Source organism: Bombina bombina, chromosome 11 (genome assembly GCF_027579735.1).
Source record: "Bombina bombina isolate aBomBom1 chromosome 11, aBomBom1.pri, whole genome shotgun sequence".
Classification (NCBI taxonomy): Eukaryota; Metazoa; Chordata; class Amphibia; order Anura; family Bombinatoridae; genus Bombina; species Bombina bombina.
The window spans coordinates 37,079,779-37,101,418 of NC_069509.1; the positions used below are offsets into that span (position 1 = coordinate 37,079,779).

The following is a 21,640-nucleotide window of genomic DNA, read 5'->3' on the forward strand; positions in this document are numbered from 1 at the left end:
AGTTCACGTATTTCATATAGATAACACTGTGCTCGTGCACGTGAAGTTATCTGGGAGCAGGCACTAATTGGCTAAACTGCAAGTCTGTTAAAAGAACTGAAATAAAGGGGCAGTTCACAGAGGCTTAGATACATGATAATCACAGAGGTTAAAAGTATATTAATATAACTGTGTTGGTTATGCAAAACTGGAGAATGGGTAATAAAGGGATTATCTATCTTTTAAAACAATAAAAATTCTGGTGTAGACTGTCCCTTTAAGAGCAAAAAAGCTACAAAATGTTTAGTTTTCATAATCATTGTCTATAGCTTGTTTGTTACATTAAAGTTGATTAAAAAAAAAAAAAAAAAAAGCTTTGAGTGGAGGTCACATGTTTCCTGTCTAGAGTGGAGCTCCACTCTGCAGTTGGACCCTTCTCTCCCAGGGACTGTAAAGTGGAAGGAAGAGGTAAGTCCAGCTTAATGATGGGACCAATTGGTTCCATCGGTCGCAGACGGAACTTCAGTCTGTCATATCTGATCAGACTGCTCCTGTGTCCTGTCCTCTCTTGAAGCAGGCAGCCCAAGTTCGCCTGTTCTCAATAGAACACACATTCATTTGCTTATACAAATATTCACACATCAGAATGTCACCGGAGTTATTTATTTGCAACCAAAAACTTAGAACATTAATTGCAGAGGCTGACTGTGACTCCTGCCTAGCAGGCACTCTGCTAAATTGTCTGTTCCCAGCTGCTTTGCAAAACCAACCACTGTTTCCCACAGCTGCTGCTGCATTATTATAACATTATTTTTACTATGTATCTTTAAAAAACTTTGGAAAATGATGGGACTCGTCTAGCACTTTGCCTGCCCCCCTTCATTCTGTCTCCTCCTCCCTCTGGGCTGGTGGTCACATTCTGTATTGCCCCAGAGCAAGGAACATGATGGGAGAGGAAGAGGGGAGGAGAGAGGCAGATTTCAGGCAGAGCGTGGGAAATGCAGAAACAAGAGTCTGATGTAAAAAAGATCATTTTCTGGTTATGTACTTTTTAAATAATTACATTTGTTCACTTTTTAATACATTTAAAATCACAGATACGTAAGGTGTGTTCTATAACTGATATTTTCAGTGATGGAGGATAAGCTTTCTCATTGTTTGAAGTGTTTATGTTCTGATATAACCTGCTGTCAGAAAGGGTTGGGGGTTCAGTTGCTGTTCAGTCTAACATCAGTGGTGAAATAAGGGCAGGGAGCACATAGGAGACAGCTGCTCCCCAGCACCAGCCAGTGTTTATTTTCTTATTATTCCTGTGTGTTGTTTTGGGGTGATATGACTTTGGGGTGGTATGACATTGGGGGTGGAGCACAGGACCGGGCTTCCCTCATCCTGAATGAGAAAGAGCATTAGTAGTAGCATTAGGCAAGACAGACATGACAATGCAGCTGCTGCTGAGAATCATGGCAGAGAGCTTAGCTAGGATTACAGAGGTAAAATTAAGCACTGAAAGTTCAAGTTTATTTGGCACTTTATTTTTTTAGTAATAACCTGTCAGTTTTTTCTAGAATTTTGATGGAGAGCTGATCCTAAACTGTGACTTAACTGTTTTGCTACATATTTTGTCAGCTTATTTTCTAAACTATTTGTTATTATATGATAAACTGGAGAAAGTTATCTGATACCTGCATACTATGTCAATAAGGCTGTAAAGCTACTGCTACTTATTCTAACAGTTACTTTACAAATTAGTTATTTTTATCTCCCCCCTTGTTGATGCTGCTGCTCACTTTCTATTGTTTACTATGTTATACATTGCCACCAGTTATAGTTATAACAAAATAGTCAAGGATTGTATATGGTTAAAGAAATCTATATGTTCTATATTTATAGATAAGGCAGTTATCTATACCTTATCCAATGCCTCTGTTTATAGCTTACAATTGTAAAGCACTACCTCTCTGGTCCCATATGTACCTCCCATAAGGACATCTGTCCAGAAGCCTGAGCCATGACAGTTACAGAAAGAGGTCTCATGTTGTATTAGATCTTGCCAAGCATATCCTGTTCTTTTAGAATCCAGTGTCCCTACAACATTTGTCCTCTAATACTGTGGAGCAGATTCTCACTAATAAAAGCAAGGAGGGGATTTATTAGTCTTTGGAACATTTACATTTCAGAATAAACAGTTGTGTATCAGTAGAGCTTGTTGTGTTTTCAATGAGAACAATCTGAGAAAAAAAAGCTTCTTGGCCAAAATTGCACAGATAAAAAAAATATGCGCACAGTGTTAAAAAAAAATGTTTACTTTTTTTTTAAGGAATATTGCCTGTGTGTGTGTGTCTGTGTGTGTGTGTGTATGTATATGTGTATGTGTGTGTATATATATATATATATATATATATATATATATATATATATATATATATATATATATATATATATATATATATATATATATATATATATATATATAATCAAAGGAAAGAAGTTCAATAAACTGCACAAAAGGGTGTAAAACTGTAAGCAAGATTCAGCGTGATATGTATCTCCTTCCTGTGATATGTGATAGTTCACTTGGTAATGCAGTATCAAACAGCAATGATGCAAACAAACAGAGGCGGACTCTATCCCCGGTGTTACTGACACTAGCGGTGCTTAGCATTCGGCATCAGGCCGAAACATGTTAGCCTATGCTTTCGTGTGAATATTCTTTTTATGTGTTTTGGTACCTCCTTATGCTTTTACCACAAGTGGAATCTAATAAAGACTTTTTGTGCTTTTATATACCTCGCCTGGGATCAAGTTCTTTACCGTTGTCTATATATATATACATATATATATATATATATATATATATATATATATATATATATATATATATATATACTGTGAGCTCAATGAACACATTGGGTGAGCCAATGACTATAGGCATATATGCACAGCCACCAATCAGCACATAGGTTCCAGCAGTGCTTCTGAGCCTTTTCAAAAGGATACCAAGAGAACAAATCAAATTAAATAGATGTAAACTAGAAATTTGTTTTAAATTGCATGCTTTGTCTAAAACAGGAAAGTTTAATTTTGTCATTATTATGCTGGAAAATAAAAAGATGTATCAAATTCACATTTTTTTGGGGGGTGGGGGGCCCTTTGTTAGATTCTTGCACCGGGGCCCTGTGGTTTCTAGTTACGCCCCTGGCATGACTTACCTGGTACGTCAGTTGTCATTAAGGGGTTAAATCTACAATAAAAAAAAAAAACTAAGTTGCATAAAAACAAACACTAAGTTACAAAAACAAACAAACCACAGTATCAAAAATAAAAAACGAATTACACCTAATCTAATAGCCCTATCAAAATAAAAAAGCCCTATCAAAATAAAAAAGCCCCCCCAAAATAAAAAAACCCTAGCCTACAATAAACTACCAATGGCCCTTAAAATTGCCTTTTGCGGGGCATTGCCCCAAAGAAATCAGCTCTTTTACCTGTAAAGAAAAATACAAACACCCCCAACAGTAAAACCCACCACCCACACAACCAACCCCCCCCAAATAAAAACCCTATCTAAAAAACCTAAGCTCCCCATTGCCCTGAAAAGGGCATTTGTATGGGCATTGCCCTTAAAAGGGCATTTAGCTCTTTTACGGCCCAGACCCTACTCTAAAAATAAAACCCACCCAAAAAAACTTTAAATAAACCTAACACTAACCCCCGACGATCCACTTACAGTTCTTGAAGTTCCGCTTGAAGGATCCATCCAGCCGGCAAGAAGTCTTCATCTGGGCAGCCTCTTCCATCTTCATCCAGCCGGCGAAGTCTTCATCCATGCGGCCTCTTCTACCTTCATCACTCCGGCACGGAGCGAGTCTATCCTGAAGACATCCGACGAGGAGCTCCTCTTCAATACGTTCTCCGCCGTCAACTGGATCTTGAATGCAAGTGACGTCATCCAAGATGGCATCCCTTGCATTCCTATTGGCTAAAAGGTTCCAATCAGCCAATAGGATTAGAGCCACTAAAATCCTATTGGCTGTTCTAATCAGCCAATAGGATTTGAGCAGCTCTCATTCTATTGGCTGTTCCAATCAGCCAATAGGCTTGAGCTCTCATCCTATTGGCTGATTGGAACAACCAATAGGATGAGAGCTGCTCAAATCCGATTGGCTGATCCGATTGGCTCGCACTTGCATTCAAGATCCAGTTTACGGCGGAGACCGTATTGAAGAGGAGTTCCTCGTCGGATGTCTTCAGGATGGACCCGCTCCGCGCCGGATGGATGAAGGTAGAAGAGGCCACATGGATGAAGACTTCGCCGGCTGGATGAAGATGGAAGAGGCCACCCGGATGAAGACTTCTTGCTGGCTGGATGGATCCTTCAAGCGGAACTTCAAGAACTGTAAGTGGATTGTCGGGGGTTAGTGTTAGGTTTATTTAAGGGTTTTTTGGGTTTGGGGTGGGTTTTATTTTTAGAGTAGGGTCTGGGCAGTAAAAGAGCTAAATGCCCTTTTAAGTGCAATGCCCATACAAATGCCCTTTTCAGGGCAATGGGGAGCTTAGGTTTTTTAGATAGGGTTTTTTATTTTAGGGGGTTGGTTGTGTGAGTGGTGGGTTTTACTGTTGGGGGTGTTTGTATTTTTCTTTACAGGTAAAAGAGCTGATTTCTTTGGGGCAATGCCCCGCAAAAGGCCCTTTTAAGGGCCATTGGTAGTTTATTGTAGGCTAGGGTTTTTTTTATTTTGGGGGGCTTTTTTATTTTGATAGGGCTATTAGATTAGGTGTAATTCATTTTTATTTTTAATACTGTGGTTTGTTTGTTTTTGTAACTTAGTTTTGTTTTGTAACTTAGTCATTTTTTATTGTAGATTTAAATAATTTGATTAGGGTTAGGGTTTTTTAATATGTAATATAGTTAATTTAATTGGTAGTTTAATGTAATTTTAGTATAATAGTTAGGGTAGGTTAATTAATAGTTTAATATAGTTTAATTTAATTGTAGGATAATAGTTAGGGTAGGTTAATTAATAGTTTAATATAGTTTATTTTAATTCTACAGGTAAGTTTTAATTTATTATAAGATAGGGATGTTATAATTTTAATGTAAAGTTAGCGGGTTGTTAGGTTTAGGGGTTAATAGCTTATTTAGTTTATGGCGATGTGGGGGGCTGTCAGTTTAGGGGTTAATAGGTTTAGTTAATGGTGGTGATGTGGGAGGAAAGGGGTTTAGGGGTTAATACTTTTATTTAGTTGCGGTGGGGTCTGGGAGTGGAGGGATAGGGGTTAATACTTTTATTTAGTTGCGGTGGGGTCCGGGAGCGGCGGGATAGTGGTTAATAACTTTATTTAGGTTGTGGCAGGGTCGGGGAGTGGCGGGATAGGGGTTAAACATTTTAGTATAGTGGCAGTGTTTAGTGACAGGGTATAAATAAAGTTGGTAAAAAGCCGAATAGCAGCGAGATCGATGACTGTTAGTTAACAACAGTCCGCTGCTCATCGCCCCGTACTTGGTGCGCGGCTTTTTGCCGGCTTTTTTATAAATATGGAGATCGTATTCAGGTCCTCGGCCGCGATGTTAGGCGAGCGTATTGGTGCCGTTGAATGCAACAAAGTTGACGGCTTAATAGATAGGCCTCCATATCTTTATTGGTTTATGGAATCATGTAATACGAGTACCTGAAAGAGAACTGATAGCACAGACTACTTGTTTGAGAACCACAGTTAAAGCAATTCTGATTGGTGGAGTAACCATTTGAATTAGAGAAAGGGATTGGTTTATATGTGAATCATGTTTGGAAGTCTTACAGTATATAATTATATATGAAAGTTTATTAGTCTTTTACAGTTTAAAATGTGAAAAAGTATATACAGTACTGTAGATATATATATTAAACTTGGATACAATTTAACATTGAATCATTTTATAATATGTTTTTTGATACGTTACATTTTTCCCATCCGGAACAATAGGTTTAACAACCCTCAGCTTGTAAACGTATTCCTTACACAGGTGTTTTCACCTGGTCGGGAGTAAGTAGGAGGGTTTTGTTTTGTACTACTATAAAACAAAGCAGAGTGAAAAGAGGGGGCTCCGCAATGTTAGAGGAGAGGCTATGAGATGGTGCAATGTATATGTTGTATTAATGAGAAGTGTTTATAGTATCAGGAGGTCAAATATTTTGTGTTATTCCTTAAATAGGTATCATTGAATGCTGGCACAGGTGGGCCATACACGGCAAGGCATACAGGGGAAGGGGAATAAGGACACTGGGCTGAGGGGCCTCAAATGTACCTTGCCAGGGCCCCGCAAATGCTATGGTTGGCCCTGAGTGATACAGCTCATTTTCTGATTTTAACTGCTCTTTAAAAAGGAGTTTTGATATTGCTAAGCTTTTTATGTAAATTTGAGCTATTTGATATGTTTTTTAAATAATGCTGGATTTTAATCTTGAGTGATGTTCCAGTCTTCTTTGAATAAAGGAATTTGAAACATTGTCTGTGAGTATTGTCCATTTAGTGCACGGTTTCACCTATCAGCATTGCACTATTTTTTCCTCTTTACTGAGGTTGATCCTGTGAAAGCTGAACACAGACGTTTAGATTTCCCAGCGAAGAATGCGCCGCATACTACAAACAAATCTGTCTAAATGGTGAAGTGACCGGGGCTGGCAACATCACCTCATAACGAAATTACATTATTTCTATTAATTCACCTTGATTTTCTTGTTATTGTATATAACCGTGTTTATTAAAATTTTAATAAAAAAAAATGCATGTTTCCCACATAGAGCAAGATTACAAGTAGCGCGTTATGAGTTTTCCGAGCTCGATGTGGTCTTTTCGCAATAAATTTCTATTGCGCAGGTATTACAAGTCTTAAAAAAAATGCGATTGCGCACTCAAAGAGCTGTAGTTAATAGTTTTCCGCAACACAAAAGTATCACGAAACATTACAAAATACAGTTACCTCATATTAACACTGTCTGATAAAAAGTATTAAAAAAAACTAATGCATTGGAGTGGACAGGCCCAACAATAAGACAATTTTGGAGCAAAATAAAATACTGGATTCATAGAAAATGAAACAAACCAATTACACTACAACCAGACAGTATATTATTTATGCAGTGGGAACCGCAGCATAGACAATTTGACTCTGTTTTAAGCTTGGTCATTTTAATTGGCAGGAAATGTATCTTCAAACAGTGGATTACGGTGACAGCATACTCTCTTTCTTACTTCAGGAATCTGTTAAAACTACACTTGTTCACTGAACAATTAGATGTGAGAGCACAAAATAGATTAAATCTCTTCCTATGAAAATGGCGCAGACTAATCCTAACATTTGAGCTAGAGATACAGAGGCAAATTCTTTTGCCATTTCGAGACACAACCATGGGCGCGATCAAATATACGGCGCATGTTTCGGCACAGGAATTCTATCAGCCAATCGGAATTAAGGTAGGAAAAATCCTATTGGCTGATGCAATCAGTCAATTGGATTGAAGTTCAATCCGATTGGCTGATCCAATCAGCCAATAGGATTGACCTCGCATTCTATTGGCTGTTCCAATCAGCCAATAGAATGCGAGCTCAATCCTATTGGCTGATTGCATCAGCCAATAGGATTTTTCCGACCTTAATTCCGATTGGCTGATAGAATTCTATCAGCCAATCGGAATTGAAGGGACGCCATCTTGGATGACGTCATTTAAAGGAACCTTCATTCTTCAGTTGGAGTTCGAATGAAGAGTATGCTCCACGTCGGATGTCTTCAAGATGGAGCCGCTCCTCGCCGGATGGAAGAAGATAGAAGATGCCGCTTGGATGAAGACTTTTGCCCATCTGGAGGACCTCTTCTGCCCAGATTCGATGAAGACTTCTGCCCGGATCGGATGAAGACTTCTGCCAGGCTGGGTGAAGATGGCTCAAGGTAGGGTGATCTTCAAGGGGTTAGTGTTAGGTTTTTTTTTAAGGGGGGATTGGGTGGGTTTTAGAGTAAGGTTGAGTGTGTGGGTGGTGGGTTTTAATGTTGGGGGGGTTGTATATCTTTTTTTACAGGTAAAAGAGCTGATTACTTTGGGGCAATGCCCCGCAAAAAGCCCTTTTAAGGGCTATTTGTAATTTAGTATAGGGTAGGGAATTTTATTATTTTGGGGGGCTTTTTTATTTTATTAGGGGGCTTAGATTAGGTGTAATTAGTTTAAACTTCTTGTAATTTTTTTTATTTTCTGTTATTTAGTGTTTAGTTTTTTTTGTACTTTATTTTATTTTATTTAATTGTATTTAATTTTAGGTAATTGTAGTTAATTAATTTAATTTAATGATAGTGTAGTGTTAGGTGTAATTGTAACTTAGGTTAGGATTTATTTTACAGATAAATTTGTATTTATTTTAACTAGGTAGCTATTAAATAGTTAATAACTATGTAATAACTATTGTACCTAGTTAAAATAAATACAAAGTTGCCTGTAAAATAAAAATAAATCCTAAAATAGCTACAATGTAATTATTAATTATATTGTAGCTATCTTAGGGTTTATTTTATAGGTAAGTATTTAGTTTTAAATAGGAATAATTTAGTTAATAATATTAATTTTATTTAGATTTATTTAAATAATATTTAAGTTAGGGGGGTTAGGGTTAGACTTAGGTTTAGGGGTTAATAACTTTATTATTGTGGCGGCGACGTTGGTGGCGGCAGATTAGGGGTTAATACATTTAATAGGCTATGTGGGCTATGGCGGTTTAGGGGTTAATACATGAATAGGTTTATTGCGTTGTTGGTTAATGGCGGATTAAGGGTTAATAGTTTTAAGAGGTAGTTTGCGATGTTGGGGTTGGCGGATTTAGGGTTTAATAATTTAGTTATTACTTGCGGTGTGGGTTTGATGCGGATGTAGGGGTTAATAAACTTTATTAGTTATTGTGGTGGGGGATTGCGGTTGACAGGTAGATAGACATTGCGCATGCGTTAGGTGTTAGTTTATTTTTGCAGGCATTTTCGGGAGTTACGGTGCTCCCATACTCAGTGCAAGGCCTGCTATGGCTGCCTTTTATGGCGAGGTAAAAATGGAGTAAGATTTCTCCATTTTCGCCACGTAAGGCCTTGCGCTGGATATTGGATACTGATTTACGACGCGGTCCCATGTTAGCCTATGGGAGTAATAATTGCGAGCGACGGGTGAAATATACGCGCGTAACTTGTATGCTACGCCGTATATGTAATACCAAAATCGCGTAAAAACTGGCGGCGGAGGATTTTGTGGGCGACGCTGCATATGTAATGGAGGCCCATATTTCTAGAAGATTCCTTAAGAGGAGATGGTCTCACATATTCTCACCTACGTGAAACCTATTGACATTTAAAGGGACATGACACACATATTTTTTTTATTATTTAGACAGAGTATGCAATTTTAAACAACTTTCTAATTTACTTCTATTATCTAATTTGCTTCATTCTCTTGATATAATTTGTTGAAAAGCATATCTAAATAGGCTTAGTAACTGCTGATTGGTGGCTAAACAAAGATGCCTCTTGTGATTGGCTCACCCATGTGCATTGATATTTCTTTAACAAAGGATATCTAAAGAATGAAGCAAATTAGATAATAGAAATAAATTGAAATGTTGCTTTAAATTGTATTCTCTATCTGAATCATGAAAGAAAAAAATGTGGGTTTCATGTCCCTTTAAGGATTGTCCTCTTCCCCCTTTTTCTTCCCCCCCCCCTTTTTTTGACCTACTCTTGCTGGGTTCCGTCGTTGGAGATCATTTTGAGTGATAAACCCAAATAGTGAGCAAAACACTTTGGCAAAAACTCTATATGCTTCTTATTTAGTGCATTGTTTAGTTAATGTTTATTATTTAAAGATTGTATTTAAGGTATAAAACTTTGAAAGGGAGTATCCATTACCTCTGTGATTGATTGGTTATTATTGTATACACTGCACAATATGTTATAACTCCTAATGATTGTCATGTATATTTGTTGTTCCTGTTTCAATAAAAAGAATTTAAAAAAAAATAAATATTAAAAAATTATTGCACACAAAAGTTATAAAGGCTCAAAGATACAAGGGGGCCGATTTAACACGAAATGCTTGTGCGATGATAAATGCCGACAGCGGTTTGCATTACAAGGCTTAAAGCGCACGTAAAATAAGAGTTTTTGCAACTTGTAATAGCTGCACATTCCCAAATGCTAAAAAGCCATAAAGCGTGTAGTGTTGTCGCAACTGATTTTCCGTGCGACTTGTATTCTTGCTGTTATTGTTGCAAGTCATGATACATAAAACAAAACAAAAGATGTATAATATGGGTGGGTTTCACACACAAAAAATGACCTACAGTAGAGCCTTAGGGGCCTATTTATTAATGTTCAAGCGGACATGATACAATGTAGCGTATCGTGTCCGTCGCACATCGATAAATGCCGATAGCATACGCTGTCTGCATTTATCATTGCACCAGCAGCTCACCAGAACTGCTTGTGCAATGCCGCCCCCTGCAGATTCGCGGCCAATCGGCAGCTAGCAGGGGGTGTCAATCAACCCGATCGTATTTGATCGGGTTGATTTCTGTCCGTGGCCTCAGAGCAGGCGGACAAGTTATGGAGCAGCGTTCTTTAGACCGCTTCTTCATAACTTCTGTTTCCGGCGAGCCTGAAGGATAAATCGGCTTCTAAATATTGGCAGCATATAAAAACTGCAAAACAGCTCGGGACAGGGGTGGAAATGGCTCAGCAGTTAAAGGGTTAAATAACTGAACTTGTTTTATGCAAGCTTTGGTTCATTACCTTCTATAGCAGTTTTACACACTGCTTCTGACTATCCATCAGCACATATTGTGACAAAGATCCCCCTGCACTATCTACTCTGCACCTGGAGAGGTTTAGCCGGTACACCTGAAGATACCAGCCAGCTCCTACTAGTACATAAGTGTACTTGGGCCAATTGTGAGTACCCATTTGGCTCCTTTTCTTTGTTTTCACATATATGGTTATATTGATGCACACGGCGCCCCTCTTGTTCTTTATTATTATCTATACAGCTCTGGCTTTGTCTATGAGGAGGAGAGCAGCCAAACTAATCGCTTCATTGTGAGATCATCTGGTTCTACTGAAAGGATTAGCTGGTACACCCTAAGACTCCAGCCGGCACCTACCAGTACATAAGTGTACTATAGTCGCATGTGAGTACCCACTTGGCTTACTTGATTGACATCACTATATAGCATATTGATATGCACATGAGGCGCCCCTCTTGTTCTCTTTATCTTTTAAAGGGTTAAATAAGCCAGGAGGAGCAGAAGTTACTGGAACAAGTGTAACACTCAGTGATATCAGGTGAGCTGGAGGTGACATACTGTGTCATTATTTAGGTCAGAGTTGCTTCATGAATCTGCTAAGACATTAACATCTTCATGACCAGAGTACTAACTAACTAATATTTTACAAAAAAATAGTTCAGAAAACAAACATTACTATAATACAGAATCACATTCACAATCTATTCTAGACAAAGGGTTAAACACAGTTCTGTTTAATACACTCCTAGTATTTGTACTAGAAATCTGAAGCACAAGTGTCAGTCAGTATTAATGTGAGGTCATCTGTATTATTCCTCTGTTCAGATCTGCCTGCGGATTTTTATTTCCCAGCCCTGCAACAATACATGGAATGTTGGAAACAGAAAATGCAACTTTAATTAAATCATTAACCCTTCCCTGCCTGCTGCTTGGCATGATGTTGGAAGACAGCTTGATGATAGTGCTGTAATACAATATAATATTACATAACATATTAACTAGGCATGTTGCCGGTGTAAATGATTAAACACATATTAAGGCACAATTACACAGTGTAATAATTTGTTTCAGCGTGTCATTTTTGCATTAGTAAGCCTGAATAACTATGTGTTTAGCCCTCACAAAGGGCTTAAACACGCAGGTCACATAAGTAACGTCTAAGTCAGAGGACAACCAGCGATTGGTGGGCCAAGTGACTGCACTCCTGATTGGTTCAGCCGTATTTTGCTCTATGGCTGCAAAACTTGTGGGACTTTACATATTTGTTTAACCCATTTCAGGGGCTACATATATAGGATTACATTACAAGTAGGTCACAATCATATTTGAACTTTTGTATGTTAATATCGCTTCAGCTTAATCAACAGTGCTTCTATTTTTTCACACATAATACATTTTATTTTTTAGCACTTGAACGATAGTCTAGGGCACATTAAATAGCACAACCGCTCACATAATAAACTTCTATAGAGCCCTAAGCAAGTATATTAAAGGGACAGTCTAGTCCAAATTTAACAGCGCTAGTACCAAGATATCATCCAGTTAAGGAAACACTGCAATACCCTGAGCTCTGATTACAGACAAAACGACACCCAGAACCTTGGTAAACATTCTTGTAGCTGTAGCCAAACCAAAAAGAAAAGCAACAAACTGAAAATACTTGTCCAGAAAAGCAAACCTCAGAAACTGGTAATTTTCTAAATGAATTTGAATATGAAGGTAAGCTGAAAGTGCCTTCCTTCTTTGGAACAATGAAGAGATTAGAATAAAATCCCATCCCCTGTTCCTGCAAAGAAACTGGAACATTCACTTCCATATCTACCATATCTGAGACAGATTAAAGAAAATCCTGAGCTTTTACAGAATTCCTTAAAATATTGGGCAGAAAAAAAAACTCCCCCTGGAAAGCCTTGTTCTGAATCCAATTTGATATCCCTGAGAAACAATATTCTGAACCCAGATGGAACAGACTAAAACCAAGTCTCCTGAAAGGAGGTTAAATCTGCCCCCTACCAGGACTATTGAATCGGGGGCCACGTCTTCATGCAATTTTAGAAGCGGAAACAGATTTCTAACCCTGTTTCAACTTGTTCCAGATAGCATTAGACCTCAAGACTAATCCAGAGAGACTTTGCTTTTGAACCGAGGAGTCAGTTTTCTGTTCTTTATTCTGATGAAAGGAACAAAAACGAGCTTTGGATTTTCCTTTAGACAATTCCTGTTATAGTTCAAATAATAGAATCTAAATCAGACCCAAATAACTTATTTCCCAGAAAAGAAAGTGACAATAATCTAGATTTAGACACCACATATCAGGATTCCAGGATTAAAGCCACAAAGCACTCCTGGCAAGAATAGCTAAAGACATGTTTTTGACATTAATTATCATAATATCAAACACAGCATCACAAATAAAAGAAGTTGCACTCTGAAGCAAACTTAATAGATTTGCACTAACAGGTTCATCAGAAAACTGGTCTGAATGACTGGACATCCAGTAAATAAAAGCTGCAGCTATATCAGCAATAGAAATAACTGGCCTGAGAATATAACCAGGATGTAGAAAGCCCTTCTATGAAAGGATTTGAAATTCCTGACTAAAGGGTCCTTAAAGGAAGTACTGTCTTCTAAAAGGAATATTAGTATGTTTAGCTAGAGTGGAAATGGCCCCATCCACTTTGGAAACTTACTCCCATAACTCTAGAATAGCAGCAGGTAAAAGATATAACTTTTTAAACCTTGCAGAAGGAGTAAAAAACACACCTGGCTTTGATCATTCCCTAGCAATCATGTCATAGACAGCATATCAGGCACAGGGAAAACCCCAGTGAGATTCTTTAGAAGATTTAGGATCTTTAACCCCCAAAGTGACTGACCTCTTAAAAGAGAATTAATATATTCATCTTTAAACAAAAAAGAGGAAGTTTTAGTTTCTACTTCAGATAAGGAATCCTCATTCCCGAAGGAAACTTCACCATCTGAAGATACCACAGTATCCCTTGGATCAGGGCACATAGCACTTGTAGAAGGTAAAAACTGAACTAACCTTATACGATTATTTAACAGTAGGAGAACAGCCATAGCCTCAGAGACTGCAGCCTTGATGAATGATTTCATAGCAGGAGGCACCACTTCAGCATTAATCTGTAATAAACAAAGAGTAAGCGCATTAGTACCCAAAGAAACAGTATTAGATTAGATTGGTCTGTGTGCATCAACAAATCTAAACATGAGCCACATAAATGAGCTGAAGAGGGCACTTCTTTTTTTTTTTTTACAATAAGCACACCTAATTAATACCTAGATTATGAGTTTTGAGCGCTATAGGGAAAGTAAAGAACGCCACAAACGTGGCATTATTTAACCCCCTATAGCATTGCCATTACAAGTAAAAAAAAAACACAGTTTGCGCGGGCGATATGGAGATTTTGAGCTCCATACCACACCCAAATACAAGCAGTGTTTTGACAAGCTCGTGCACGCTTTCCCCATAGACAACAATAGAGAGAGCCAGCAAAAAAAAGTCTAACACCTTTGATCACAGAAACAAAAGCTCTGTAACGCAGCCCCATTGATGTCTATAGGGAAAAAGAAAATACAGTTTAAACACCCCAACATAAACCCAGAGTCTAAACACCCCTAATCTGCTGCCCCTGACATTGCCGACGCCTGCCTACAGTTATTAACCCCTAATCTGCCGCTCCCGATATCGCCACCACCTAAATAAAATTATTAACCCCTTTACTACCGCTCCCGATATCGCCACCACTATACTAAAGTTATTAACCCCTATTCCGCCGCACCCCAACATCGCCGCAACTATATTAAAGTTATTAACCCCTATTCCGCCGCTCCCAATATCACTGCCACCTAAATAAATCTATTAACCTCTAAACCTCTGGCCTCCCACATCACTACCACTAAATAAACCTATTAATCCCTAAACCGCCAGCCCCCCACATTTCAACAACCTAAATTAAACAATTAACCCCTAACCCTAACATAACCCTAACACCCCCTAACTTTAACATAATGAAATTAGAACTAAATTAAAGTAACAAGTATTAACTAAATAATACTTATTTAAAACTAAATACTTACCTGTAAAATAAAACATAAGCTAGCTACAATATAACTAATAGTTATATTGTAGCTATCTTAGGTTTTATTTTTATTTCACAGGTAAGTTTGTATTTATTTTAACTAGGTAGACTAGTTAGTAAATAGTTATTAACTATTTACTAACTACCTAGTTAAAATAAATACAAACTTACCTTTGAAATAAAACCTAACCTGCCTTGCACTAAAACCTACCATTAAAAAAAAAAAACGAAATTATCCAAAAAATAAAGATTATTCCTATTGTAATACCCTTTTTAAAAAAAAAAAAAAAATCCACCCCAAAAGAAAAAAGCCTAATCTAGAATAAACTACCAAGGGCTCTTAAAATGGCCTTTTGGGGGCCCTTAAAGGGGCCTTTTGTATGGCATTGCCCTAAGTTAAACAGCTCTTTTGCTAAAAAAAACACCCCCTAAAAATATACATTACACAAAATAACAAACAAATTATCAAAAATAAAAAAATATTCCTATTCTAATATTCATAAAAAAAACACCCCAAAATAAATAAAATAATCTAGAATAAACTACCAATGGCCCTTAAAAGAGCTCTTTAAGTGAAAAAAAGTACAAAGACCCACTAACATTACAAACCCCCACACCCCCAAACACACAAATAAAAAAACTATCTTAAAACCTAAGCTACCCATTGCCCTGAAAAGGGCATTTGTATGGGCATTGCCCTTAAAAGGGCATTTAGTTCTTTTACTGCCCAGACCCTAAACTAAAAAAATAAAACACACCCCAAAAAACCTTAAAAAAGCCTAACACTAACCCCCTGATGATCCACTTACAGTTTTTGAAGTCCCGCTTTAATAATCTTCATCCCGGAGTTGAAGTCCTGATCCAGGCGGCGAGAAGCCTTCATCCAGACGGCCTCTTCAATCTTCATCCCGGAGGCTCAAGATTCAAATTCGAATTAGCCAATAGAATGAGAGCTGCTTAAATCCTATTGGCTGATTTGAATAGCCAATAGAATTTTAGCAGCCCTAATTCCTATTGTCTGATTCAAATTTTTCAGCCAATAGGGACACCATCTTGGATCGCGTACCTTGCATTGAAATTCAATGTACGGCGGCAACCGTATGAAGAGGATGATCCACGCCGGATGTCTTCAGGATGGACCTGCTCTGCGCCTCCGGAATCAATATAGAAGATGCCGTCTGTATCAAGATTGAAGAGGCCACCTGGATGAAGACTTCTCGCCGCTTTGATCAGGACTTTGCCGCCGGGATGAAGATTGAAGAGGCCGTCTGGATGAAGGCTTCTCGCCGCTTGGATCAGGACTTCAACTCCGGATGAAGATCGTTCAAGCGGGACTTCAAAAATTGTAAGTGGATCGTTAGGGGGTTAGTGTTAGGCTTTTTAAAGGTTTTTTAGTGTTTTTTTTTTTTAGTTTAGTGTCTGGGCAGTAAAAGAGCTAAATGCCCTTTTAATGGAAATGCCCATACAAATGCCCTTTTCAGGGCAATGGGTAGCTTAGTTTTTTTTTAGAATTAGGTTTTTTATTTTCGGGGGTTGGTTGGGTGGTGGGTTTTACTGTTGGGGGGGTCTTTGTGTTTTTTTTACAGGTAAAAGAGCTGATATCTTTGGGGCAATGCCCCACAAAAGGCCCTTTTAAGGGCCATTGGTAGTTTATTGTAGGCTAGGGGGGTGGTGTGGTTATTTTGGGTGGGCTTTTTTATTTTGATAGGGCTATTAGATTAAGTGTAATTCATTTTTATTTTGGATAATTTCATTTGTTATTTTCCATAATTTAGTGTTTGTTATTCTTTGTAATTTAGTATTTTTTTGTTTTGTTATTTAGATACTTTTTAGAGTAGTGTTAGGATTTTTTTAATGTGTAGTTTATATTAATATATAGTTTATATTAATTTAATTGGTAGTTAGTTTAATTTTAGTTTAATTATTATATTAGTTTAATTGTTAAGTTTAAACTTAGTTTTTTAATTTGACAGGTAATTTTTAATTTAATTTAAGATAGGGAAATTGTAAATGTAATATAAAGTTAGGCTGGGCGTTAGGTTTAGTTGTTACTAGTTTAATTTAGTTTATTGCGATGTGGGGGGCTTTCGGTTTAGGGGTTAATAGTTTACTTTAGTATATTTAGTTGTGGGGGGGCTTGCGGTTTAGGGGTTAATAGGTTTATTATAGTGGCGGCGGTGTAGGGCTTAATAACTTTAGTATAGTAGGGCGATGTGGGCGGATGGCAAATTAGGGGTTAATAATATTTAAATAGTGTTTGCGATGCGGTAGGGCGGCGGTTTAGGGGTTAATAACTTTACTATAGTGGTGAGGATGTCAGGGAGCGGCGGAATAGGGGTTAATACATTTATTATAGTGTATGCGGGAGGGCCTCGGTTTAGGGGTTAATAGGGAGTTTATGGATGTTTAGTATACTTTGTAACACTTTAGTTATGAGTTTTATGCTACAGCTTTTGTAGTGTAAATTTTATAACTACTGACTTTAGATGGGGGTACGGATCTTGTTGTTTTAGAGTGTAACGCTTGCTTTTTAGCCTCAACGCAAAACTCGTAATACCGGCGCTATGGGAAACCCATTGAAAAACATAATTTTTAGGAGTGACGTTGCGTTACAGGCTAAAAAGCTTGCGATACACCTATACCGACAAGACTTGTAATGGCGGCAGTGCTGTTTTAATGCTGAAAATACCATATTTTCAGCGTTAAAAGACGAATGCACAAACTTGTAATCTAGGTGAATGGTAGTAAGGAGTTAGTCAGTTTCTAGGGTAAATTTAGGGACGGCATTCTACTGCTCCATTATAGCATAAAGCAATGCAATAAACACTTTAAAACCCCTCAAGAATGCTCTTGAGTAAAGGAAATGAAATAACCCTGCTAAAAGCAGCTTTACATAGACAATGCACGCTAAGCCGAGCTAAGCATAGTAGGAAAACATTACAGTCAAACACGCGCCAAACAACTGACTATTTAAATGGCAAAAAGCATGCCAGAAACCTGATGCGAGCATAACAGAGAAATTGTGCACTAACTCGACGTGCGTACATCAACGTACAAACGTGTGCTAGCCCAACAGACAAAACCCGGAGCGCAAAACTAACCTGTAACTCCTAGAAGGCTAAGGGGCGTGCGCTAACCCAGTGAGCGTAAATCCGATGTGCGCAAACCCGTCACTCGAAAACATGCCAACGCACATAAAAACTAAGTGCGCAAAAAAAACCACCGTGCGCAAATAGTAAAGGATCTGTCCCAGGGCCATATATAATTACATATTTAGAAAAACGTTTTAAAAATGTAAAAGTGCCCATAATGTAGCTAAGTGAGGGTCTATGTAATAAAATGAAATATACACTCGTCCACTATCAAACAAGCAGCAGACAGCCAAACCAGTACTGAAACAATCAGCAATGGTTATGGAATAGGAGTATAATGTAATAAAGGGAGGCAGAAGACACGTCCCTGCGACCAGTTACAGAGGGCCTATGAAGGATTTCCAATGAGGTGAAACCATCAGATAATAGACCATATACATCCCTCTGACAAACACTGTACTCTGAGGGGAAATGGGCCTCAACAAAAGACTGAAAACCCCTCTCTCTGAAGAACACATAAACATCTTCATTCCAGCAGAGGTAAAGACTAAGGTATGTGTGAGGTAGAAGGGGTTTTGTAGAGTTCTTCAGGTTTGGGAATCTTTGCCTCCTCCTGGTGGTAGAGAAGAGTAATTCCCATGAGTAATGGATCGTGGACTCTCACCACCTGTATGAAATAATAAAATGCTTTGTATGGTTTCTAGTGCACTATTTGTACACTCAGCACACACAAGCAGTTAATCTGCATTTAATAATATTCCTGTCTGTAGCCAACAGTTTTTCCCTTTAACATCAGATGAGAACAAGGTACCACCCCTTGTCCAGCCTTCCCGTTTCACACTCCCCCCCCCCCTTTGTTGCTTCCAGTCGCTCCCTGGTTTTGTCTCTGATTCTTATTCTGTTTTCTCAGGCAGCAGAGTCACCCAGGTAAGATCTGATATACTGTTAAGCCTTGTGAAATACAGCCTGGCTCTAAAACTTACATTTGAGTTCTATTTAGTATCATGATGGAAAATTACTGAAACAATCTGAAGTCTCCAACTTGGAATTCTTCCTCCGGTCTATCTACAAGATAATGTTATGCATTTTGTTGTGCAAGGGATACTCTAATAATAAATAACAACAGGTTCTCTGTGCATTTAATAGATTTCTCTTACCTTGGTATCATTATTATAATGCAGGATTACTTTGGATGGAGTATTTCATTACAAGATCATACATCACAAGTGTCACAGTAACCACAGTACTCTACAGAATTTGGGATTCAAGTACAAAGTTCTTAGGTACACTAGGAAGTGGAACAGGACAATTTTAAAAATATAGAATATATAGCAGCACCCCCAAATACCAAGCTTAACACATCTGGTGAGCCAATGACAAAATGTATATTTCAGTGTTCTCTCCAGGACCTTTATAATGGGTACACCCCTGGCTGATTTTACTGACCACCTAGCTCAAATTTAAAGGGATAGTGAAGCCAAAATTAAACTTAAATGGATTGGATAGAGCATGACATTTTAAACAACTTTCCAATCTACTTATGTTAGCGATTTTGCTTAGTTCTCTGGGTATCCTCTTTGTTAAAGAGTAATCTTAGGTGAGTTTAGGAGCTTTAATGTGTATTTAGCCATCTGGCAGCAGTGTTTGCAACAATGTTTATGATGATGTTATACATAGTTACAAAGCCCAAGAGAAGCCTCATTGGGTGAAGCTCACATTGGCAGAAGCTTGATACTGTGCAACTGTTTTGTGCTGTAAATAAATTTGATCTACACTTGTGTATTTGGTACATATATGGCTTGAGCCGCTTACTACCTGAGACTGACTGTGGCAGAGGAAGTTGTCTTGTTTGGCGATCTCCGCCCCATTGGATTGGCTGAAGCTCTCGGCTACCAGTGAAGCATAGAGACCACGCTACCTGCTTTACTTGACTCTGCAGTGGTGCTTGCATAGTGTATGGCTATTGCACTTTACTATCGCCCTCTTGTCACATATGCTGCGCTATGGAGGCTCTGGTTACCTGCGGTTCCCCGATATTGTCTGCCATCATGGATCTATAAAGGAGGACTGTGTTACCAGCAGTAAATATAGGTTAACCGGATGCCTCTGAATTTGATGATGTGATCCTAAGGAGGGGTATGATGTACTGTTTACACCGTGAACTATCTGCAGCACTACAAAGTGTGGATCTGGTTTTGTTTGTTAATCTTCATTTAATTAGCTTCTCACAATAGCGGTATGACATTATTATGTGCTTTTATCTAGCTGGGTGTGTCTCTTGAGTATAAAGAAATTATATCTAACTTGACCGAAATATAATTTTGTTTGAGAGTTCTTTTTAAATATAAGTGAAATCTGACAAGAGTGCTATGTATGACCACCAGTGCCACAGTGGTGTTAACAGAGGGAAAGGACCCGGCAACCAAGGTGAGTGGACATTAATTTAGCTGCTGAGACAGCGTCCCTCCATGTGGCTGATAGGGCAGCAACAAAATACAGGACTCCTATATGAAATCAGAGCAACAACCTGGCAGTGAATTAGAGTTGGGGACTAAACTGCTTTCGTCACTGGCCTGTAAAAGCATTGGGGCTGGATAAACTATGTGGAACAGTGTTAATTTTGTCAACTAAAACTAGATTAAAATGACTATAAAACTGAAGAAATTCTGATGACTAAAATACGATTAAAACTAAAATGACATTTTAGTCAAAAGACTATGACTAAAGCTAAATCAAAATTTGATGACAAAAACATTTTATGCAAGTTGTTATAATCAATCCATATCTAATTACTGCTCTTTTGTAAAATTTACAAAACTTAATTTTATTAAATTTTAAGATAAATAAAGACATGTTATATACCACAACAGTTAAATCTGTTAAATCTGTATTGCATGTTGAAACCTTAATACCATAAATAAAAACAGGTTAATGACTTTGGAAGTTCTGGAGCAGATTTTCAAATCTGTGAACAATCAATTTGATTCTTCCTATAGAAATAAGCATAACCCACGAATATGGGTTTAAGTTAATTCTGTGCCTGTATTAGCTGCAGAAACTTTTTGTTGTGTTGAGTTACTTGATACTTGTTTTAATTATTAACAGAGAACTGTTAAAGTTTTTTTATTGGGTAATATGTTTAATACAGCCAAAACAGTTTACAGTTTAGTTTTTTTATATTTTAAAGTTACACTTCTGTTTGTTTATGAAACTTGGTTTTATTTAATTTTAAGTTTAATAAAGATGTTACATATCACAACGGCTAAATCTGTGTCTATATTGCATGTTTAAACCTTAAAGGGACATTAAACCCCAAATTTTTCTTTCATTATTCAGACAGAGAATACAATTTTAAACAACATTCCAATTTATTTCTATTATCTAATTTGCTTCATTCTTTAGATATCCTTAGTTAAAGAAATAGCAATGCACATGGGTGAGCCAATCACATGAGGCATCTATGTGCAGCCACCAATCAGAAGCTACTTAGCCTATCTAGATATGCTTTTCAGGAAAGAATATCAAGAGAATGAAGCAAATTAGATAATAGAAGTAAATTAGAAAGTTGTTTAAAATTGTATTCTCTATCTGAATCATGAAAGAAAAAAATTTGGGTTTAATGTCCCTTTAATACCATAAATATTAACAGGTGTTATGTTT

At 37.7% G+C, this 21,640-nt stretch overlaps 1 protein-coding gene across 3 annotated transcripts in view; it reads left to right on the forward strand.

Moving 5' to 3' along the window:
* The first annotated feature begins 376 nt into the window (after positions 1-376).
* Positions 377-21,640, forward strand: part of LOC128641998 (sulfotransferase 1 family member D1) — a 143,402-nt gene continuing 122,138 nt past the window's right edge. The window contains exon 1 of one of the 3 annotated variants that reach the window (XM_053694634.1): positions 377-447. The gene's annotated coding sequence lies outside the window, so the exon portion shown is untranslated. Of the gene's footprint in view, positions 448-18,840; positions 18,908-21,640 lie in introns of those variants that run through there. The other 2 variants (XM_053694636.1, XM_053694635.1) reach the window with 2 other exon arrangements.